Source organism: Lonchura striata, chromosome 9 (assembly GCF_050655825.1).
Source record: "Lonchura striata isolate lonStrDom1 chromosome 9, ASM5065582v1, whole genome shotgun sequence".
NCBI lineage: Eukaryota > Metazoa > Chordata > Aves > Passeriformes > Estrildidae > Lonchura > Lonchura striata.
In genome coordinates this window covers 10,925,139-10,949,833 of record NC_140711.1, presented here as the reverse complement: position 1 = coordinate 10,949,833, position 24,695 = coordinate 10,925,139, and the positions used below count along the sequence as shown (strand labels likewise).

Genomic DNA, 24,695 nt, shown 5'->3' with positions numbered 1-24,695 from the left:
GGGAAAGGAAGGGTGTCTTTGGGCCACAAATGCCAAGAGTTGGTGTCTGCACCCAGCCCTGCAGCAAAGAGCCATTTCCCACTCTGAATTTGCAAATGCAGCTATTTTCTCCCCAAGTTTAATTACATTGACTACATCTTTGTTAGGGAGGTATCTTCCCCTGCCTAAAGCCATAGCTCAAAGAAGGTTTTTCCCATTGCAAAATCTAGGATTAAAAGCAGATACTTCTATGTTGCCACCTTCACAAATCAAGATGATTAGTCATTAGATTTCTATTTTCATTACCAAATAAGATAAGATAGTTACAAGAAAACATTAACATGGGTAAGACTTTGATTACTTGCCAATTAGTTTAACTGCTTAAGCTGTGTGCAGAAACCATGGAAAACTGACAGTGGGTAATATAATGCAGATGTATATGCTGGTAGACATTTACTAAATAAATTAGACCTTGATAAAGGTGATGACTTTCTAATTTCAGTCTTCATGGGGGTAATAAACAAACAGAGCTCCATCTGCTGAAAATTCACTTCCTAGAAGCAAAATCACAAATTCTAGGTGATCACAGGGGAAATATTCTGCTATTGGACATTTAACAGTGTTAAAATGCCATGATCATCTTGGTGAACCTTTTTACAGTGCTTTGATGCAACATCTGAGTTTGCATGTTTGACTTCAACATTTGAAAACTTATGCCAAGACAGAGCTATTTCTTCACAAACCAAACAAAGAGTTACTTAAAGGACAAAGATGAACACGTTGAATGGGAAAATGCTAAAAAATCCAAGGAAAAGGTAATCTGTTCCTGACACAAACAAAAAAAACAAAGGAAACCGTGTAAGTTTTTAGTTCTATAAGCAAGAAACTGTAAATTACATGTGTTGTCACAGCATGAAAATTCATATTCAGGAGACTCAATAGAAAAACACTCCTATACAGATAGAATCATCACTAGACTCCATATTCCTTCCCTCTAGTTGCCACTCTGAACATTAAGACCTGCTGATGCACTGCTTGTCCCTGTTGCCTGCACAGGGCATTGGTTCTCAGACAATGTCCCCTGCTATGGCTTTGAGAGGTGTTTTTAAAGTGCTGCCCTTCACCTTAAACAAGTGTTAGTGTGCCAAAGCTGTAGCAAAGCCCACTGCTGAGGAGAGAGAGGGGCAACAAAAGTTAGGTAAGAAAGATGGAAGTCCTAAAGACTCTTAGTTATGTTTTAGGTATGCAGAAGGGTGTATTCCATTTATTGCTGAATTACTGAGGCAAGATTTACAGCTTCAGTAACATCAGTGGTCTGACATCAGCCTATTTCTCTTCACCTGTTACCTAAATCCACACTACAGCCAAAACCAGTAGTGGGACACCAGTTTTCAGGAATGTTCCAAAAAGAACCCAGAAACAGCTAGAACAGGAGATTTAATCTTTGTTACATGTTCAAATGGTTGAAAAAACAATAAGGAACAAAATTACTTAACATACTAATGTTATGCGCAAGAGCTGAGGGTGTTTTTTACAAAGGGTTATTACACTGCTCAAGTCTAAGAGTTACTGAGAAAGTGAAAGATCAAGGCCTCATCTAGTGGTATTCTTGAAAATGCAAGAAGCATTAAGGGCTCTAAAAAAACCTGAAATGACAAAGGATCTAAGTAAAATTCTCTCAGAAAATGAAATATTCAAGAGTGAGAAAAGTTACTCTGCACAATAAAAATGCAGGTATCAAACTGACTGAGAAATGTAAAGAATTTCATTATATCATATAAGCAAGAAAGTAGTAAGAAAAATTCAAAGTAGGATTGCATATGCAAGGAAAATAACCCTAATTCATTATTGCTTAATTAGCTATAACATGAAGATTACATTGCATTCTATATAAAGAGTTATGTGGAAAGTGCATCTTGATGCTCAGCAGCACTCATGAAGGAAAAAAGATGTGAAAGTACAATTAGAAGTGTAATGAACCTAAACAGAAAATGCCATTGCACTGCTCTGTCAATCTATGACACAGCCACTCCTTGAGATTTTGTGTAGTTCCCTCTCATGTAGCTGGTTGCAAAACACCATCAGAAGCATTGTATGCCATCAGAGAAACAGGCAAACATTAACTTCTATATCATTTAAACAAGTTCATAGAACAAAACCTCAAAGGGCTGTTAAAAACATTAGTGCAAATGCAGCCTTAGTGTTAAAAAGGTTAGAGCTTACAAAAACTAGTGTCTACACCAAGGATCATATGTTTGTCCTTCTTTATATTCCTTGCCTCAGCATGTGCTGCTGTCTGGCTGTTGCCAAAGGCAAGATATTAGTTCAGAGGGACCATTAACCTAATCCAGTAGGGCTGGTTTGGCTTCAGGCAGGTCAAAACGACATATGAAGTAGGTCCTACAAGTCTTGCACATGCTCACATAATTTAGTATTATTCAAATAGCAACAGAGTAGATCCATATTAAAAAAAATTGACACCATCCCAGGTTAAAATAATAACTAAAAAAACCCACAAGAGATTTAAGATAATCTTAAGAAAACAGATTGCAAAAGAGAGGAGATGTGAATACTATAAAATTTTTCCTAAGAGCCCATGCAGTTCAGATTTTTGGAGGCTCCAAAGTTCATTCTGTACCTCCATGTGGCAGAAGTAATCCATATCCAGGCATTTGACCTTGAACATTCCTAAGCACCAGGGTGCTCTTTCTCTCCTAGACCAACCAGAGCACACACCAACATCTATCCCAGCTGTTTACCAACAGCAAGGAATTGAAGGAGTGCCACACACCTTTCAGGAGGCACAAACTTTTCTGCTGGTTAAGCAGCAAAGTAGTGGAATTCCTCAGTAAGGAAGTGCTCCACTTGCCCAAGGAATTGACTTTGAAGCTAGTGAAAGGGCAAATGCTGCTAGGAAAAGGAGTAGCTCTAACAGGTATCAGGCACTCGTGTCCTAGCAGACACTGCAAATAAAATTGCAAATACAGGACTGGTTCCCCACACAAACACCGCAGAGCATGTTCCATCCCTGAGTAGCCAATGCCTGTCAGCAGAAGGCAGAAATCCAAGACATGATCAGATGTTGTCTAGGTTTCCTTGGTACATTCTCCACCCCTTGCACAAGCCACAGGGACATCAGCCCGAGTTACCCGTCAGGCTGTAACTCCAGCACTCAGCATGCCAAAGGAGGAGAATAAAGTAGGAAAATATAAAGTCACGTAAGTGGAATTGCCTCTCACTTACAGAGATGGTGCTTTAGGACAGTTTTGCTGTGATATGTCCAAAACCACTGGTTGCAAGTGCAGCAGACCAACAAAAAAACCTCACTTTGTAAATTGCTCAAAATAGCACAGCTCTTGATACTGAATCAGTTGATCTAATATGAGATGTTGCTGCTCTGCACAAACCTTGCTTGGTTTCAAATCTGAAATCAACAATAGTCAATCTCTTCATATTTCCTTGGGGCAATTTTGTCCCCTTCACTAAGGAATAGAGAGAACAATCCAGATATAACTGATCAAAACGGATTTTCACAAGGGTTTTGAATGCCAGGAGGCCAATCAAGAGTAACACTCTTCCATTTTGCACTAAAGTACTAACTGCTACATCCTCTATGAAAGTGACTAAAAGTATATGATTTATGTAGCTTCACTGGTTAACAACAATGGGGTATCTTCTCGATCTTTTTCACTTCCAGGCTCTTAATTTTTTAGTGCTTTCATAGTAATTGACCTTTCCTGCTATCATTGTCAGCTGACCAATCTTTTTCATCCTACCCTCAAGTTTTATAACAATTCGTAACAATGCTACTGTTTTTATAGTTTTTGCTGCTAAGCAACAAACACCTTCTATTATAGTAAGTCACCTGTACAAGCAATTTACATATCAGACTTTTGTTTTCCATTTCCAGTTTCTTCTCAACTTCCTCTCCTGTGGGCCTATACTCACAATGCACTTTATGAGCTGGAAGCCTGATATATGAACCAGCTATACTGATGTAGCTGAATTGGAACAATGACATCACCCTCCTCCTGAAAGTGTTTAATGGTATTTAATTTTTCCCCTGTGTTCAAATTTCCTTTAAAAACAGACTCAAAAAAATGAATGCAAGAATTAAGGTTTTTTCTTTAAGTGTATAGTCTTCAACTTCATTTTCAATTTGTTTTACAGAATGTGTTTGCCAGCTGTTCTTTTATTGTTTTCATGCCTCTCTATATCCAGCTTTCTAGTTAAATACTTACAGTTTGGCCCAAATTCTGCTCTCTAATGTGCATGATCGGAAGTCACAAGCATATCCAAGAGCTGGAATTGGCTCTAGCTATTCACCCACAGCCTGTCATACCTTTCAGTATTTTTTTACTATTACTGTTTCATTTTTCTTAAGTGATCTACTATTACTGTTTCATTTTTCTTAAGTGATCTAAGCCATTTTACTGAGGCAGCTTTTAACAGACAAGTGTGTATAACTAACAGCACCTTCATAGAATTTAAAATTACCCAGATATTATGTTTTAAAACTTAGTGTGAAGCAGGTTATTTTAACACAATGCTCTTGACAGTTGAACAGAATCCAGTTCTAGTCACAAATTGGTGCAATATTAAATATCACTTCAATTAGGAAGCCAGATAACATGAGTTATAAATTAAATTGTTTAGAAACTTATATGATACAATACTTATTAGCCAAGTTTTATAGCATATAGATGTTGTTATTAAATTCCCCTCCACTTACAGCTTTGTAATATATTTCCAGGCATTTCTAGCACCTCACTCTGTATAAACAGATGGAAATCTTTTAGACAAGCATGGAGTCAGCTTGCCTGTATATAACATACAATACAGCTGCTAATTCATGAAATGCATAGTTTTGAATCTTAATAACAAAGTATTTTTACTTTAACATGAGAGGCAACATTTATATGTTTTGCCATTGTTTTACCATTTATTTTAGAAGTTGACAACAATTACTTCAGAAAACAGAGCACTTTAAGTTTTCACACACTAGGATATTTTTACTAAACTAGAGGTTAAGGGAGAAAATAGTCCTAAAGAAACATTTCTTAGCTCAGATTATTTATTTATGTAATTAAAAATTTACAGTAGGCTTTCAGCTAAGCCTACCATGTTCTACCAGCACTAAGCTTTTGCTTTATTTCACACCTAGTTACAGCAAGCACCTGCTGCTTCAGAGCAAGGTTGAGCTCTCAGTGTCTGTAAGCTCAGGTCCTTGCAGTAAGTTTTAAGCATGAAGTGGCTGTAAGGACTTAAGGATGAGTCAGTCACAGTGAGTTACTGCTGCTGTCAAAACCATCCATCACTGTCTAAAGATTCCCATAGTTGGCTGTGAAACTTGTATATACCTTGTAACATGAATGCTATTGCAGCTGCACTCAGTTATATCAACAGATGTTTTAGCAGAGACAGGATGCTGAAAGAAAATATCCCAGCTGGCTTAACTTCAACATGCAGAAAAATACTTGGACTCCTTAGAAATACTTAGATGATAACATGACATTTGACACTTCCACAATGGACATTACAATGTAACAGAAGGGAATGGGGTTGATCTGACATTATTTGTTTCAGATAACAGGTGCTATGGGCAGAGGAGAAGCAGTAGATGTCATGTCCCGACTTTAGTAAGAATTTTGAAATGGTTTGAAAATCATATCCAGAGGGCAGCTGTCAGCTGCTCTCTGTCAGGAGAGAAGGGTGTCTCAAAGAAGAGTTCTGCACTGGCTCCAATACCACTCTATGGATGGTCAAAGTTAATTTGAATGCTAGACAAGAAAAAAAAAAACAAAACAAAACAAAAAAAAACAACAACAAAAAAACCAACAAAAAAACCAGTAAACCCATAGATAAAAGTCAGTAGGTAAAGAGTATTTTTCTTCAAAAAGAAAATTATATAGGATTGTAACTTATCTACAAAACAGGATCAGGGAATTGTAGTCAATTGCAAGCACAAATTCCACAATCTTGTATATGTCACAGGGTAAGGGTTACCTCCACTTTTGCTAACAGACTATAAGAACGATCAGCTAGAGCAGGGGAATGACATGAAAAATATTCAATGCCTAGAGCACAACTATGGCAGAAAAGGAAATCTTTCCATTCTCATATAAGATAGGTTTAGGGGCTTAGAAGTTTCAGCTGATGGAAATGACACTGAAGGAAATGGGGAAAAGGCAGTGTTCAGAAGTGCAGGAGCCAGAAGCTGCTGTAGTGGCCTTTGCAAGGTTTTACAGCAAGGAAGAAGAGGCAGAGAGAGTGGAGACAGCTGACCCCACCTTGGGAAAGGAGGGTGGTTCTAGCAGATCTGGAAATAAATGTCCTATACAGAAGGTGAGGTTTTAATACTAGACCTCTTGTGTATCTGCTGCTGGACTAAAACTTAGACCTCTGTTAGGTATTTATTGTTGTTTCCTCACCAACTCCTTTGGAAGCTCATTCCTTTGCTGCTTGAACCAAAATTCTTATGTTTTCTACATCACCTTACAGAATATACTGTACAATTGCTCATACCTGGCCTGAAGCTAACAGCACAACCAGCTGAAAGGCACAGATCTGCAGGACTACAAACAGTGATAAATCATCAGAGGGACTTCTCCTGCCCCATGTTGACTTCTGTTTGGGCTACAAAATATTGCAGATTTTGTCTTGTAGAGCTGCTCCAGAAGGAAAAGAATATAAGCTCTGCCCTTCAGACCAGGGAAGGAGTTAAAAAGGCATGAGGAATATTTGCATGCCTTGCTTTAGTTGTTCCACCTGAACAGGTAATTCCATATGAAATGTTACCACTGTTACATTGTAATTGTAATGAGACCATTGCAATTTATTAGATGTAAAAGCTATAAAATTAATCTTTGGTAGATAAGTACACAACGGAAAATTAATGTTGTTATTTACCCCTGATGAAGAGTGTAGCATTTTTATGGTAATTTGTACTATTTGCTTATATTCTGAAGAATAAATTTTTAAAATATTTTTGATGGAAAACTGCATTTGCTTGTCTTACTTTTGTGAACCAAACATTCTCTTCACAAAGCATTTAGTATAAATTGACAATATACAGATTCCATGATTTAAAAGTTATTTTTTAATGTCTGCAGTATCATCTGAATTATGGGATGGATGCCACTTTCTTTCATATTGCATGGAAATTGCATCCCTCGTCACAGTAAGCCAAAAAACTCATGACATCTCCCAGATGATCAGTTCTTGGTTTTCAGACCAAATATCCGTAGATTTAGATTTAGGGGTTTAGAATATCTAAACCCCATCCCAAATAGTCAAAAGTTTTCTTTGGAAGTTACTTTCATTACCCCTTCACCTTTTCAGAATTTTCAAAGGCAATTTTTTTCAGTTCATAGTGTATACCTGTTCAACTCTCAATTAATCTAAAGAAATAATTATGCATTATAATTATATATTTGATATCTGCTCTGTTTAAAGTGACAGCTCAAGACTATCTAATTCTTACCAAATTTCTACATAATAATAAAATTCCCTATCCTTCTCTGTCAAAAGACCAGTTGCCTCATCTTTCTTCTGCAGAGATAAAACTAATACGCTGCCCTTGGCTTCAAGTTTGCGTTTCTAGAAATTGTTTCTTAAACTAGATGGTATTACATTTCACTTCAGTCCTTATTTTATCAGATGCTAAAATAACCCATGAATTTGATCTTTTAAGATGCTAAGCAAATTCATGAATTTAGGTTTTTTTCTTTAAAGTAGGCACTGATCCCCATTATAACAGATTTATGACAGTAACGAGAGGTAATATAATTATCTGCTTGACAACCATGTGGGAAGAGGAAAATGTAACTGTTCCTCCCTCCCCATCTCTCAGAAAGGAGGTAATGAAGTGACTGTGAACATAATTGTGGCACCAAGGATCATATACTCACTAAGCACAATTTTTCCCTTTAATAACTAATCATCATTAGTTATTTATGTTATTTTTTCTTTACTAATGCCTTGCACCTTTCCAACATTGCAAACCTGCCCTGTCTGGCTGCACTAGATGTTGTAGAAACTCACTACAAGCAGTTCTTTGTCCTCCAAATGTCTAATGCAACAATCAACATTATTAAACACACTTGTGATAGAATCTCTTCTGAGAACTATTATACATTATGCACAGATTTTTTTTCTATCTATAAGAATGAGCTTGATAAAAAAGTTATTAGAAAAAAGCTGAATAATTGCTTCTAGAAATAGCACACTTATTCCAAATGTTCTATTTACATCCTGTTTACCTCAAATTCCACAACAATGATTTGTTTGACTCAGTCTGGTTTGTGTTTCTGAACACTTAGCACTACCTGCAGGTAACTAATTTGGTTACATGAAAAGATATCAAACCCACATTGGCCAGCTTTTCAAACACAATTTCAACCCTTTAAGTTGTTACAATTTTTGCAATGCTTTACCAGGATTTAAAAAAGAAGGAGGAGAGAAACTGTACTATTAAAGATGTCAATGAAAAATTTGAGGGTGCAGTAAGAGTATTTTAAGAGCACATAGCCACCTGGATATTCTTCTGACTTACTTATAATTTCCTTCCTAGGACAAAGGAGCTCATCCACAGCAAAATTGCTTTTTTGGCTGTCCCTATAGGCAGCTTTAGCAGGTCAAAACTACACCTTAGAATGCTGCCACAAGCCTTGACTTGTAGCCTAGTTTAGGGTTTAGTAACAAGAGCTAATTAGGAAATCTGTCTTTTGCAACATTGGTTTCCATTCTCAAAAGACCATTTCCCATCATGGAATAAATGAGCTAACTGCAGCCCAGTCCAAGAATAGTCTATACTTTTCAATAAAAATGTCTTGGCCAACATTCTAAAACTGCTGCAGGAATTGATCCCCATTCCTAAGCCTTTCAAGAACATTTGAACACTACCTATCAATACAGTTATTGCTTCTAAATTAGTTACAAAAACTCTCACAATTCTGCTTGAACAAAGTGAAAGAAAACTGTACTAAGAATACAGTCAGAATTGGCCTTGAATAGTGAATAGATGCAAATTAGTCTCAGCTTTGACTGATATGAGCTTCAGACTACAGATCATCCTGAGGATTTATTTAGAAGTAAATTTTTACCCTTTTTTATAAAGCCAAGCAACAAAGGGAACCATATTAGAGGCTACTTACACCTGCAACAGTCAAGGCAAGAGCAGTTCAAAGACACCCTTGGGCTCTCACAGCCAGGATGTACTGGTCAGAAACTACCACACGATCCCATCCTGCCCCCTGTGGTACTGGTGCTGTCCTTCCGGGTTTGTCCAGTATCTGATAAAGCTTTCCCTCTTCAGCAGTGGCATTGGCAGGGACTCATCCAGCCTGTGCAGAAGTCCTCAAGGGAAGTCCTCAAGCCACAAAAAAGTCCTGCCTGGCTCTGAGCTTCGTTCCCAGCCACAGCCCAAGGTACCAAGGACTCTCCCACCACAAGCAGCAGAAGGGTTCACAGCCAGCCCTTAGCAATGGGGCAAGCAGGAATGGCAGCAGGCATTGTGCCTGGCAATCCCATTCCTCCCCCTTTACTGCCCAGACACCACAGAAAAAAGGGAGCAAACCCTGACAGGGTCCAGAGCACTTCCTCTGCTGAGAAAGGACAGCTGGCCCCACATCAGCTTTCCAGGAAAGTGAGTTTAAATCTACCCTTACAAAAACGTGAATTGAGAATGTTCTCTATGACCATCCTACATGTAGCTATTAAATACACAGCTAAGTTAGTCATTAATTAAACCAGAGCATATGACTCCTGCTGGATAGACTACAATATTTTTAGTGAAATAAATATATATTTTCAGTGGTAGTTGACAACAAGGATGTATTGAATTACTAGGATTTAATGGATTTTCAGAGCAACCTAGTCAGTTCTGAAATATGTTCTCAGAGTTTACCATAGAGACAGTTCAACCTTGACAGATCCCAAGATAATGATCTTTTAAGGGCATTATGTACTTAGCTGACACAAAAACCATATTTTAATTACAGTTAATAAGAATCAGATTTTGTTTTGAATTTCATGATGTCAACCTGGCATGCTCCTTTAAGAAGTCTGTATAAAGAGCACAATAGTTTTTTTCCTGTAACTCATCTAGACTTTTTTTGCTCATGTCAGTTTGACCTTGAAGAGAACATAGTGTCCTTTGAGGTCCTTTTCTAAGGAAAAAGTCACATTCAGGGCCAACAATTCATTCCCTAAAGAGACCTCTGTATCTTTAGCTGGTGAAAGCTGCTGGTCTACCACCAAGAGGCAGTAGCCCTTGTCCTCTTTGTTTACAAAAAATACAGCTACAGCTGAGCTCTGATTCCAGAACTATTCACCACCAGCACAGGAACCTTTTGTACCAGCATTAACAGTCTGCTGAAAAAGGGTGTTAAACATACATCAGACCTGTACAAGCTTACTTAAGGTCTGATCTCTTAGTTATTTAGACAGGATAAGAAACAAGGCTCCTGCAAGTAACTAGACAGTGTGAATAACCCAAATGATTGCAGTGAGCATATTTATATATCACCCATTATTAAAGTGTCTGTGAATTTGGGCTATTACCCTATCAATTGTAACTATGTCAGTTAATTTATTACATTTGCCTGCATGTAACATCTGGTGTTTTTTACTGATATCACAAGCTGTCCTTCAGATTCCATCAGCCTGTAATAGTTTTGCAGTTAGCTGTAAATATGCCAGCAGCCTTACTAGGATTTCACTAGATAGTTCAGTGGAATTAAGCAAACAAGGCTGATAACAACAGATTTTCCTACCATTACTGTTCTAATGGATTGGGATTGACTACAAGGAGGCATTTAGAAAACCTACAAGACTAAGTTTTCCTACACACAGTGCCAGTCAAGTGCTTGTGGACAATATTTTCTTTGCCTGATCCATAAAGTATGCTTACAAAATTCATCAAGCTCAATAGGGATGTACATTTAAGATGGGTTTATACCTCCAAATAATCCTGCTGGCAGCTACTTTGTCACAGAGTGTAAGGCAAAAAGGGACTGTTAAGAAGCATAGCCTGGTCTCCTGCATAACACAGGCCAGTGAACCTCACCCAATAATTTATGCTTCATGACTGTAATTTGCTTTTGAGTTATAGCATCTCTTTTAGAAGGATCTTCATTCATACACTAAACGGAGGCAAAATTATTACATGTCTAAGTAAGCTGTTCCAGTGATGAATAACCCTTACTGATAAGAGACTGCCTTATCTCTGGTCTGAATTTACATAGCTTCTCTTTTCACAATTAGATTTCTCTGTTGTTTTCCAGCTGAATATAAGAGCTCTCTATAATTTTTCCCTGCAAAGACACTTGACCACTGCTAAGCAGCATCTTAACCTTTACTTGGAGAAGTTAATGGACCAAATAGATACCTTTCAATACACAGCATGTCCTTATAGCTCAATTAATTTTGTAGTTCTCTGCCTTTACTCTCATTTTTAATGCATTCTTTCTGAAACTTCATACCAAAAGGGGCCACATAACTTCTACTCCATCAAGATTCTTTCTTACTTTTGTATTTAGTGAGCAAACCCTCAGAACCATGTATACTCATGAAACCATGAAAAATTACTTACAGAGAAGCTTTATAACAGAGGAATTGAAAACACATAGGCAATTGAACATGCCTACAGAAATCCTAGAATATAATTCCCACTGACAAGATGAAAATACCTGATGCAGTATAAGTCTGATACTGGACATGACTCAGGATTCAATTTGTTATCAAACAAAAATTTCTTGTAACTACCACTAAGTTAACAGAAGCAGGAGCAACTTCAAATATTTTTAGAACATCCAATTTTATCTAAAGTTCATATTTGGGTGTGTCATTTTTAGCTTTATTATGCATTTTAGGTCTGAGAACCTTAGAAAAATCCCGTTAAAAACAAAACCAAACTTTTGCCACTTTTTTAATCCACTCTTACAGTCAGTTTTGAGAGGAAAGAAGTTGTTTGCCAGTAAAGTCTGTATTGTTGGAAAATAAATAAACATAAACAAGTAATTAGTTCTACTTGATGCTGTTTAGAAGTGGCATACAGTTAAATAAGCCCTAAAACTTCTGAAAGCTTATGCGTGGGAACAAGCACTCTAAAGAGCACCCACTAACCCATTCCTTTGCTTGAGCCAGGATTTCTTCTGTTTCTATGTCAAATTGTCTCCCAGGAAACTGAAGAAAGCAGTCCCTTCTCAACTCCCCACAGATTTGTGTACCCTACTTGCCATTTTTTCTTCTCTCTGGTTCTGTTGGGGAACTCAGTGATTTCTCTTCAGCTGTTTATACAGTGTGTACCTATACTTGCAGTTTTTATATACACATACATGTGGATGTATTCCAGCTGAGCTGGCTTTTGCTGTTTGAAATTGGGAGGATTGGCTATGCAGGAAGATTTCCTCTGGCCCGTGCATCATTTCACTGTGTAGGCCAAGCCAGTTATTACACACAGCAACACTGCACAGGCTCAGGGACTACTAAAAATTAGTTCCATGCATAAATAATTTCACAGAAGTAGGGAGACAAATCAACTCAAACTTTATAAAACATTTATTCTGACTGATTAATAACTATTTGAGACTTAGCTCTTTTTCATAGTTTGTAATTTCAGGACTTCAGGATCCAAAGTGATTGCATTGCATTTGAGGAAAAAAAAAAACAAAAACAAAAAAACAAAAACCCCAAAACCAAAACAACCAGTACTAGAGAACCACTGAAAACAAACTAAAGATATTCGACAGATGTAACACTCTTTCTGAATACCTTGGCTATTCAGATTCTTATTATGCATTAAACAACTTCATCTTTTAAATTGCTTTACAGTCTTCATATAATATTACACGCCAGATGTATGGCCACCCAAGAAGGTTACTGCTCTTATTGACAAGGCAATTAATAGAGCAAATGGGGTTAGGGGATTTCTGCTCTAGAACTGAAACAATACTAGACCAAGATCCAGGGCAACTAAGTTCAAGGTTGTCATTAAAAACCTGAATGACTTAATTGCTAGCATTTACAGTTAGAAGTTAGGCACTCTGTGAAGAGGGTATTTTTAATGAAACCCTTGCCTCAGGCACCAGAGTTGGCAAGGCACTTCATATTTAATGCATTGCACAACTACCACAGGTTTTGGGTTCCTGCCTTGTACAGGGGACAGGGAAAAGACCTGTTCTAGTAGGTGCCTCTGCCTTTCTGAAATACAGGTTCAGCTGTGCTACTGGCAGCCCATTAGACATCTAGGTGAGGCTATGGTGGACCAGAACAAAAGAGGCTTCACCCTCCTCCCCTGCTGAGCAGGCCTTCTCAGCTCTGGGTATAGAAACATAAGCATAAATGTTACCCTGAAGGCCAGCACAGCCCTAGGTAACAACTAACTGTGGTAACAACCAAGTCATTGGCTGTCAGAGATTTCTTTTCCATTCTTTTTCTACTGTACTGTTAATTTCTCCCCTTCTCCCCTAATTTTGAGCTTCATTTAACATTCACATGTCTTGGTATTTAATTTATTAATGCATAAACATAAATAAACATAGCCATATGAACCCCAAAATTGGGCAATTTCCATACATGTTTTGAAATAAAGAGGCCAAACTCATGTTTTTGTGACTAGAAGAGACCTACACCTGTTAGCAAGAACAAATTTGTTACTTGTTTTCTTCCTCCAAAATTTCTGTAAATTTTCTTCTTAATGAAAGCCCTTGCCTCATTAATGTGTATGGTGAGAAGCTATATGGAAGCAACTAGAAAAACCCAGTATTATGCTAAGCTGGAAAAATTAAGTCACTTTTAAGGTTTTCTACCGCTATAAATAATTAAGGCTTTACCTTAAAGTAATGCTTCCTCCAGATGCAATGGGGAAACCACCAGAAATCTGACTCATTACTGTGAATTATAAATCACAGATCAAGTCTTGATGAAAGGAGCCATGGAACAGCCCACGCAGCTGAGAGATATTTGATGGTATAAACAGCCATAACATTAGCAATTTCTTTCAACATGATCAACTGAATAAGAGCACCACTTTTCTGAATTACCATATTATACTCGTGTGGTTAAATAATGAAGGTTTCATCAGAATCATAGAATTATTTAGGTTGGAAAAAATCTTAGGATCATCAAGTCTAACTGTTAACATAAGACTGCCAAGTCCACCGCTAAACCACATCCCAAAGTGCCATGCTGAATGTCTGAAATACTACAGGTCTGAAATACTTCCAGGGATAAGGACGCCACCACTTCCCTGGGCAGCCTATTCTAGGGCTTAACGACCCTTCCCAAAAGGAAAGTTTTCCTACCACCCAATCTAAACCTCCCCTGGTGCAACCTGACGCCATTTCCTGTTGCTCTACCACTTGTTAAGGGGGAGAAGAGACTGACTCCCATCTCACCTCTCTTTGTAGACAGCTCCATGGCTCTCTTCTATTCTCCATTTCTCCAGATCCCTCAGCTGCTCCTCGTCAAACTCATGCTCCAGACTCTTCCCCCGCTCCCTCACCTTTCTCTGGACAGTCTCCCTCAAACACAGATATGCTGTCCAGCTTATCTGTAGCAAGCCTGGTTCCATTTGAGACTTTCAACTTCAAAGCTAATTTGTATTAATAATAAATAATTTTAAGGTTTCAGAGATGCAATTATTTTTGAAAGACTTTCAGAATGTTCCTTAGAGTAAATTTGTTTTTTCAACACTATTTTTAACACCTTTTTCCTTTTCAAGCACAGTATTTTCTTTTTACACCTGTGAAGTATGTTATTAAATGGACACATCTCAACTGAAACTGATAGCTTCAAAATCCTTTAATTTTGAAGTATGAGTATGGAGGGATCTAAAGCAAAATAAATCAGAATTAACAAGAAATATACAAAAAAAAACCCCAACTCTGTGTCCTTCTGAAAAGTACAGACAGTAATGATAAATTGTTTCCCTAGGAGATCTCATTGTTGCTGATATTCCAAGCAAAAGACACTAAAATGATTACTACATATACCCCTCAATGAATACTGAATCCAAAGTATAGATACATATAATACTGGCTTTTAGATAGGAAGACACCTTGAAAGGTCTCTGACTTACCTTTAATCACAGCTTTACAGGCATTTTAGGACAAGGCTTCTTGGTTCTGGAAATAATTACTTGGTTCTCAATCCACAACTGCTGCCCTCCCTAAAGGGGGGAAGAAAAATACCTTAGTAATGGAGAAGAGATTTTCAGCTTTTTTCTTTTTTTCTCATTTAAGAGAAGCACACCTGTGATATTCTCCTAAACTACACTGCAAAACTCCCCCAGCCCTCCTCACCTCCAAGGCACCCATGTTATCTGCACTCCACTCCAAACCAAAAGCAGCCCCAGGTCCTCCCAGGGCTCCTTCTGTGCAGTGCCTGGGTGAAGAGAACGGCCCCAGAACAGCTGAACCTCATCACCCTTAACAAGCCTAACTCCAGGCCTCCAAAGTGGACGCAGGTGCTGAGCTTGGCACTTTTATCACAGCTGGGTGTGGTTAATTTAAGTGCCAAGCCATGGATACAGTTAAAGAAATGTTGCACATGATACAAAGCTTTTCACTTCATCACAGACAAAGCTGACTTTGCCACTGATACATTCAGTTGTACTTGAGAGCTGTTCTATCTGGCAGAAGATTTCACAGGTGTAACATCTTACACTGTAATTCAGCAGGATTGCATGACCGGTTCGATAATTAGCGAGAGGTCTTCTAGCAGGCCCAAACAAGGACCCAGGAAACTAATACCTTCCAAGAAACTTCTTATTCACCTCCTCAGGATAATATACCAGAGTGAGGAGTGGCTGGCCATGAGCAGAAACACCTGGCAACTGCCATTGCAAGGTTTCTGCAGAGCCAAATTAGAGACATGCACAATTAACGTCATTAGATTTAGTTGTTCAGAAAATAGTCATAGGAGGAAAAGAATTGGAGTAAGAGGAGGAAAATCATAAAAATGATAGCATTTGCACTTTCCAGGCGTACTTTGGATATTCATATAGTCACATGCAGAAGTTAGGAAATCATTGTAATACACATGTTGGTGTTTCTAGTAGGTATTGGTTAAACTATTAGGAGTTTTAAGAGAAGGTTATTCAGAGTCATTACTTCTATAGCATTCTTTGTCATTGTTCAGCTCCAGTACGATTGTGCAAGAAATTGACTGAGTGACCTGTTGTAAAACAACAGCCAGTGTCAAGGGAAAGGGGAAAAAATCCCAAATTTGTATAAAAATAATGCAAGCAACTAAGGACTGTTCTAGCAAACCTCTCTAGGTTCATATTGCCCCATAACCTTGTTCTTGCAATTACAGCCTCTGTCACCCTGCAAGGCCATTGGCATGGGCAGAGCACACAGTGAGAAATCAGTTCTGGATTTAGGAGGATGGAAACACACACTGTCCCTCGTTTCAGGATGGGCCACCTCTGACTTGCTCCACCTCGGGTTTGTGATGAAGCAATCCAGGTTTAGTTTCTGCCACCTCCTGAAGGCTCAATGTTATAGAGTCAGCATTTGCAGGAAGAAGTAATAGCCTTGATTAGAGGAAGAGAAAAAATAAAGAAAGCTGTGAAAAGCAGAGTAAATGGCAGGCACGCAAGCTGTCAGTCCATGGTAGGCCATGCAGAATGCAATGTCATACATGAAGACAGAGTGCCTGAAAATATATCTTTTTCCAAGAATATCAATCTAATAAAAATTATTAATTCTGCCCACAGATCCTGTCTGCCTTATTCTCTTAGATTATCATGGCTTCAGAAAAGATCTTACAAACATCTGGGAGCCACTGCTGGCAGGGACGGGTGAGTTCCAGCAATCTTGTTCCCTGCCAGACCACCCTCTCATTTCCCAGCCAAAAATAAAAAGATGTGATCCCTGGAAGAGTACTCTGAAAGGAGACTGGGCACAATGTCCACCAAAATTAAAGAGCAGGCTTGTAAAAAGTATGCTCTAGGATTATAAAAAAACAACCTTGCTACATCTATGTCTCTAGTTCAAAGATGCCAACCCTGCCTCCCTTTGCTGGAATAAGGCTGATTTAGACCACAAATACAGATTGTTACAGAAAAATTGCCAACTTCAGGACAAAGGGACTATATAATATTTTTTTTAAAGAGGAAGGTAGAGCTTTCAGAGGAATTAATCAACCTTTCACATTCACCCCTGACCTTTTGCAGTGTGTAAAAAGTCAGTCAATTAAAGAAAAAAACTTTAAAAGAAAAAAAAACACCAACAAAAAAAACCCCCCAAACCTAAACAAAAACCTTTTTTTTTTTTTTTTTTAACTAAACACCACAGCTGAATTTACTAAAATTATAGTTGAGACCACTGGAAAATTGCTAGGGTGATAAAACAGCTTGTATCATAACCACCACTTTCATTCTGCTCTGTGGTTTGAAAATGCATCTGATTTACTGTCTAGCTTTTCTTGTCTGAAAAATGTAGCTATACGTTAGTGGTTCAAACTATGGCTGAGTCATTCTACTTTGCTGACTTAATCTTCAGAAAGCTCCCACCACGCTGTCTGGAGAGGGATTTGACATGCTTTGGCTTCTGCACAACCATCCCATGGAAGGAGACCATGTATATTCCCAAAGCTGGAAACTGTACAGGGAGTTCAGTGGGAGCTGGAGATGAAAAAGGGCTACAGAATGCATGCAAGGAGTGTCTAAACACAGTAACGGGGAGCACAGAGAAGTATTCACCAGCTGTTAGAGTCTCCCCACCAGAGAGTGACCTGGGCAACAGGCTGCTGCTGCCTGCACACCTCAGCTCCTCAGTTCCAGAGAGGATTCACTGGCTGATTGTTAATATGAGAAGGAAGAACAGATGCAAGAGGCTGGGAGAAACCAGAAGTTAAGACAAGGTTTAACTTAAGAGAGTGTGAAATGGGTTGGAGAAAGGTGGAGAGATGGAAAGTCTGCCCAATAAACCTCCTATAACAAGACCATTTTTAAATGTGTTCTGCTTCTGCTCACCAATACTGTCTGGTCATCCCATCCAAATGTACTAGACTCTGTTACTTCCTCTGTTTCTGTCAACATTAGATAGAAAAATGCCAGTGGTGTGGGAAGTATGCCCCAATAGACTCACCAGGTTTTCATTGTGTTTGCCACCCAAGAATTAAGATCCTGCTTTTCTCCCATGAGCAGGAATTTCTCCATTCTCCAGCAATTTTTACCAGTCTGCCCCAAAACTCAGCGTTCCTTGTTGCCACAGCGGTGGGCCCTGGCTGGGTAGTAATTAGTATTGACTTAATGATTCTTAGAAGGTTGATCTATTAATTTATTATACTATACTTACTAAGAAACTCATTGTCTTTACAGACAGTCACAATAGAAGTAAACCTAATTAGTTCTTTAATCTAAACACTATCACTATTAGCTAATTTAAAAACTACCCTTTAGTAAACAAGTCTTCATAACACATTTCACACGTTCACAAGAACAAGTGTGAGTAAAAATAAAAATTGTTTATCATTCTTTTCCCTAATCTTCTCATAACCTTCCCTAAGACAATACCTAAGAAAGTTGTGTGTTACTCTCTGTGGCCAGAGAGCTACTACCACAATCCCCCTCATTAACTTCTTGACACTAATTGGTTTATTATGGGAGAAGATGCTGAACAGGTGGTGAAAGCAGGCAAAAGAAAACAACCAAATCAAACCAAATATTTATTTAAAACAACCCTGTGATAAAGCCTGTGCTTTGGCTTTCACATCCCCAGAGTAATCATAGCAGATCTTACTGAAAGTAGAAGTTCAGATATGATACAGTGTTAAATAATCAGAGACAAAAAAATTAATCAGGCTGTGTTCTTAGCTCATAAAAACACTACATTAAATGTAACATATTTACTACAGCCCTCAAGGGTACATGGTAAAAAGATATACTTTTTTACTCTGCAAGACTTATCCCAAGTCTATTTCATTTCACTTGGGAGTCTGGGTTTCACTGGATTTAAGTGACTTCCTTCTGATCTGTGAAAGAGGGAGTTAGAGCCTGTGCAAAAGAACAGCCAGGTTTATTTATTTAGTAGCATGTTCTCACTGCATATTGGATCTTAGAGCACACAAGGGTAGACACTTTATGGCTGGGTAAAGCTGCTCTCAGCAGGTGGATGTGGCTGATTCCAGGGGCTCCTGGAAGGTAGCACAGGAAAGAAAAGAAGCCCAGGGTTCTGTGCTGGGACAGCAGTGCAGCAGCATTAGTGGCCAGGGTTCAAATGGGCTTGTCCTGGGCTAAAATTGTGCAGAAATATCTTGGAGAAAATTTTCACTTCATGACTGCCCCCTGAACAATGCAAGAGACAGAAAATATAACCAAAAAGAGCTGGTCCAAAATATTGATAATGCCTTAGACACCTGTCATCTCCAAACACAAAGCCCAACATTTATCACAGCATAACTCTGTAGATCCTTTGCTAGCATAAAAATCAGAAGATGAGGCAAATTTTTTTCCTAAGTAAACTTTAACCAATAATTTATCACCAATATTTTCATTTCCAAGTGCAGGCAGAACCCGTGGTTACATTGGGTATTTTGTGGGTAACCCTGGTAAATGCTGCAGTTCTAATAACAGGTTCCATAAACAGCACTCAAAATTCTGACTTTTCCCAAATATGTTTCTAGAAGCACCTTTTCTATCCTGAAGTGCACAGATGACTGCAACAACACTTTGCTTGTAGCTCCCCTGCACTTTTCCTTACCGTGTTGGCCAGGGGCTGAGAGGAAAAGTGCAGGGGATGCTTTCACTGCCAGGTACCCAACCTTGCCAGACAAGGGCTTCTCTGTCACGCTGATTTTCCCCCAGGATTTTGAAAACTCTCAGAGTATGCAAATGGAAATATGAAAATGTCATATTATTTTTTTTAAAAACCAAAATAGAATTGTTTTCTATTCTAGATGTGCATTAGGCTGTCAGATATAAGCCCATAAGATATAATAGCAGCACTACATGCAGTCTGTTATTACAAGCTAAAGATTGTATTGTCATGACAATATGAAGGCAGCACATTTGGTTAGACACAAAATCTTAATGCTATAATTTCCAGATTTTTGAGTGCATAACAATTTTCTTAATGCAGAATTTTTAGTTAGCATCATTTTAAGCCTTAGTTTTCTATGAATGTAGTCATTCCAGCATAAAACTGATATTTTAGATGCTTTGAATTTATAAATATTCAGGCTTACATAGGGAAAGAAAAGACTAGCTCCTCACTTTTTCTCTTCCCTCATGTACTCTTCAAAATACTTTATTAACAGCATATATAAGAATAGGCATTTATAATAGAAAAAACCCAGCCTTGATAAAAGATAAGTGTAGCACAAGAAGAAACATTCAGTTAGTCCCTAAGGAACTGAATAGCTTAATCTACAATAAAGATTTTTCAGGAAAAACCTAACTCTATTTTTTTTTTTTTGGTTGCAGTTCATATTCAGTTTCATTCCTGTGAGCCAGGTGGTACATAAAGATGGGAAAATCAGATTTTTCAGATAAGCCACAAAACAATAGGGCTCTGGCAGATGGATTATCACAAACCCAGAAAAAAACTACTCGGAAAAAAAGACTCAGAACTAAACTACTGATTATTTTTGAGATATGATGCCAGGGTAATATTGGTATTCATCTAACCTCTGGAGCTCAGGAATCCATCTGTACTGGTATAATGAAAAGCAAACTGTGGGAGACATCCAAGGCAGGCCTCAGTTGCAGCAGAGTTTGCTTGGAGCAGATTTCAGCTCTGCACCCATTGTCTTTATGCAGCTTCTATGAAAATTTGACTGTGATATCAAATCCATCCCAGCATTTAATCTGTGGGAATTGAGTGCCTCCTAAAGCTTAAGCAAACAGAAACTGAGACTTTGGTTTTGTAGCTCCACTTTTGCAGAGCAGGTTTAACAAAACTGCTAAGGGGACTTGTAACAAATGCAGTTCTTCATCGTCCTTAAACAAACACATACCCATCACAATTATATATGTATATACAAATATATACACACGACTTTTTTTAGGAGTCTGACAATTTAAGAAAACTTCATTTTCTGAAACAAGTCAGTACTCAGCCATCCATAAGTAGCAATGACCAAACTGCCTGGATAAGCCTCCAGATCAGCAAACTTTCTCCTACGCTCAGTTTTTTGGTCACTCTTGGATTGTCAGGATTTAGGCACAGGTTCTGTTTCACCAACTAAAATTTCTGATATTCAGGCTACATATGGCTGAAGACTGAAAATTAAATAAAAAAATGTCTCCCAGTTTTTGTTAACTGTGACAAAATGTCAGTAACATAATACCCAAAAATAAAAACTTGACACATATCTCACTTTCATAATTTCCATTTGTATTTTTGATATTCCTGAGTCATCTAATAGGTGTTAGACTTACAGTGATTTGGGAGATTTTGAGGAAGTAAACTCTCCAGTGACCCACACAGTAAATGTCACTGTATATTATTTTTATCTCTATTTTTTTTTAATGTTCTATGTTCATTTTAACAGAAAAATAATAAAACTCAAAGACTGTTTATCCACTTTGTGAAGGCACACAAAACTGATCACTATTTAAAAATCATTATGGGGCTTTATATTTTTCTTAAAATGCATCTTCATTGAGTAATAATATTTGCCTTGCAATCTTAAATTATTTTAGTGGTAATATTTAATACATTTTATATAAAAATATCATTGTAACTACAGCCTTGTGGTTTCTGTAAAATTCAATTACCTTAAGGAAAGGGATTAATAGATTAAGTTTTGTATTGTTTTTTCTTAAATTACAGTGTTAAACTTTTTTCTTCTTTTTTATTTCTAAGGACACATATAGTTCACCCAAGTTTATATCCATACATCTTGTCGTATTTGCTCTGTTGCATAAAAATTTAATATATATATTTGTGTGACTTAAAGCCCATAAATATAAGAAATTATTTTTGACTGATTCTTCAACTTAGAGTATTGGTTAGAGTGATGCAATACCTGATTACCTCTTTGTATATTATATGTTAAAAATTCATTAAAAGACACAAAAATAGTTATGCAGTAGAGCATGAAGTTTCTTCACCTTTTTCCTAATTAACTAGCAGCTTCTAAAATGAAGCAGAAAATTTTACGTGAGCCATGTCTTAGCTCAAAAATAAATTTTTAAATTATTTTTTTATTTTAAATTGCTGTATCTTAAGACTCTGCTCCTTGTCATTCAGAAGAGATTTTCCATTCAATCCAGTGCTGTATGAAAATTTTAAACCTCAGTAGCATAGGTAAAAGGAAATAATTTGGTGACTGAATTTGTGTTTAAACCAGATTCATTCATTATTCCTTTTAATTGGAGATGAAAGTACTCTGCATTATAGGAATCAAATCTTGGAATCTCTGCTCTCAGGAATTCATCTACTACCCTCCATTTTTAAATCCCTTGGTATGTTGAAAAGAAAGAGAGAGGGGAGGTAAAATAACAAGTCTTAAAATGGGATATAATGGAAAAAATACCCTTATGATAAGGAAAGAATAAAAATAAGAACACTACTAGTCAGGCGTATCTTTCACCATAGGGACATAAAACTCCCTAACTGAAAGACAGAACATGAAGAGAAGTTGATGTTGACAAAGAAAAGGTATCACATATTTTGTCCTTCCTGACACAGTGCCTTCAACAGGTACTCTCAGAGAAGACACTGGCTGGCCACAGACTTCACTCAAGGTGAGGTTTTCCAGCTTCTGCAAGAACACTGGGAAATTTTTCCAAATAAGTATATAGTCATGATTTACATAAATTTGCTAAAGGCAGAATTTACTCTTTCCAGAGAAAATATTACAAAATTCAATGCAAAATAACTGCTTGACCTGAATCTCCAATCCAAATTCCACTCAAAGAAAAAAAAAAAAAGTCAATTGGATTCTGCAGTGCTCCCCAGAGAGTAGAACTCAGTGGCTTTGTCCACAACTTAGAGATGAGTACAATATCTAGTCACATCTTAAGTCTCCATGAAAGCCAGGAAGGCCACATTTTTATTGTAATTTCTGTTTTGAAGCATCAGCCCAAATGTTGCTGTTGAGAGAGGTGCAGGAGTGTTTTGTCAGCACAGGATTCCCATGACTCAAGCACAGACTGTCCAGTAACCAGGCATGGACAAAGTGGACATGGACAAACCAACAGGACAGCAACCCTGGGTTGGTTTTGAGTGTTTGTTTACATTTAAAACATTTCAGAAAAAATGAAAAATCATATATTTTGGAAGGTTTAAATGAAAGTTTTCCGGGTGCTGAATGAAAAAGTAGAATGCTATCTTTGTTATATCTTTGTGACTTATAAAATTGGACAAAACATACTTTAAAATATTGTATTGTAATCTGACAGCAAGTATAAAGGAAGTGAAAGCGTTTTGATTTCAAACAATAGAATTAAAGCAAGCTCAAGCTTAAATGCCTTGCTGTTAATATTTTAAACTACTCAAAGTAATTTTAGCAGAAGGAACTCTTTATTTAATAGCAAAACTCAACATGATTAATCTTGGATTTAAAGGTTATTTAACTCCAAAGTGTTCAAAATGCTGAAGTCAAATATTGTAACCATAGCTAATCTCAAAACAAATGAGAACATTGCAATATGGTTCAAGCCAAGGAGGGAAGCTGAATGTTAAACAACATCTGGGAGCAGAACAGTCATTTAAAGAAGCAGTTTTTCTAAAGGAGACTAGCTAGGCAAGATAAACAAACACATTCTCCTGTAACAGAATAATTGAGTTCTACACAGAACCTGATGTGTCAAAACTGTAAATGAGGGGCAAGAGACAAAACCCCCTTCAGAGCTGTGATCTACAGTCAAATACAGATGTTGAAATGAGAATTAATATTTCTTACAAGCTCTTGATATCATTTTAGTGCATCATGGGCTACATAAACTACAATACTATCTCTAAAAGTGTCTAAAAACAGAATAAAGGATTGTCAGCTACACAGTTTTTTTTTTCTCTCATACAACCTGTATGGAAATAGATGTGTTTCCTTTTTCTCCTGATGGAAAAAGTTATTGCTACAAAATACCAATAAACTGTACTGAAATAGAAATACTGCTCAGGAAATCATTATTTTAGTCAATCACCAAAATTTTTCATTTAAAATTGCAGGCAGATCAAACTCATACCTGCTGGGCAGGAGAGCAGGCAGACTTAGACAAATGTGTACGTGCCGTAATTTTTTTACTGAATTTCTCAAGCAAAGTTTGAGCTGTTATTTGAGGTTCAAGGACTTCTTATTCATCTGGAAAGTATCAGTAAGTATCAGTTCCAATGAATCAATAAAATTAATCCTAGAATAGGGAGCAAATCAAAAAGACCAGAAATAATCAAGGCCCTTAAATCAAAGTATTTTAGATTTTTTAAAAAGTACACATATTCATACTAATACATTGCCATTCATGGAGAGAAGGGCATTGTTATTAAGATGGTGCATGCTGTTGTTATTACTATCATTAGAAGAAACATTCAGGCTGTTCCATTTAATTTAATTTTTTTTACAGTACCAGATGGAATGCTGGTGTCACTGTCCAGTTCTTTTCTTTTCTCATATCTTGACAGTATCTTTAGATATCATGAATGTTAAAAATACTTTTAAAAGAAGGAAATGGGATTGAATATAACAAATTTTTTGTCCTCCTACCTCCAAGAAGGAAGTTTCTATGGATAGAAAAGTAGGGGGGTGATACATAATGAGAA

At 37.4% G+C, this 24,695-nt stretch overlaps 1 long non-coding RNA gene across 2 annotated transcripts in view; it reads right to left on the bottom strand.

Annotated features, from left to right (window-relative positions):
* The window catches only part of LOC146766634 (uncharacterized), a 113,365-nt gene extending 93,675 nt beyond the window's left edge, over nucleotides 1-19,690 (bottom strand). The window contains exons 1-2 of one of the 2 annotated variants that reach the window (XR_014957339.1): nucleotides 15,285-19,690; nucleotides 15,062-15,151 (exon numbers count right to left, since the gene is read on the bottom strand). This is a non-coding gene — a long non-coding RNA (uncharacterized LOC146766634). The remainder of the gene's footprint in view (nucleotides 1-15,061; nucleotides 15,152-15,284) is intronic. The other variant, XR_014957340.1, reaches the window with a different exon arrangement.
* Between the last annotated feature and the right edge of the window lie 5,005 nt (nucleotides 19,691-24,695).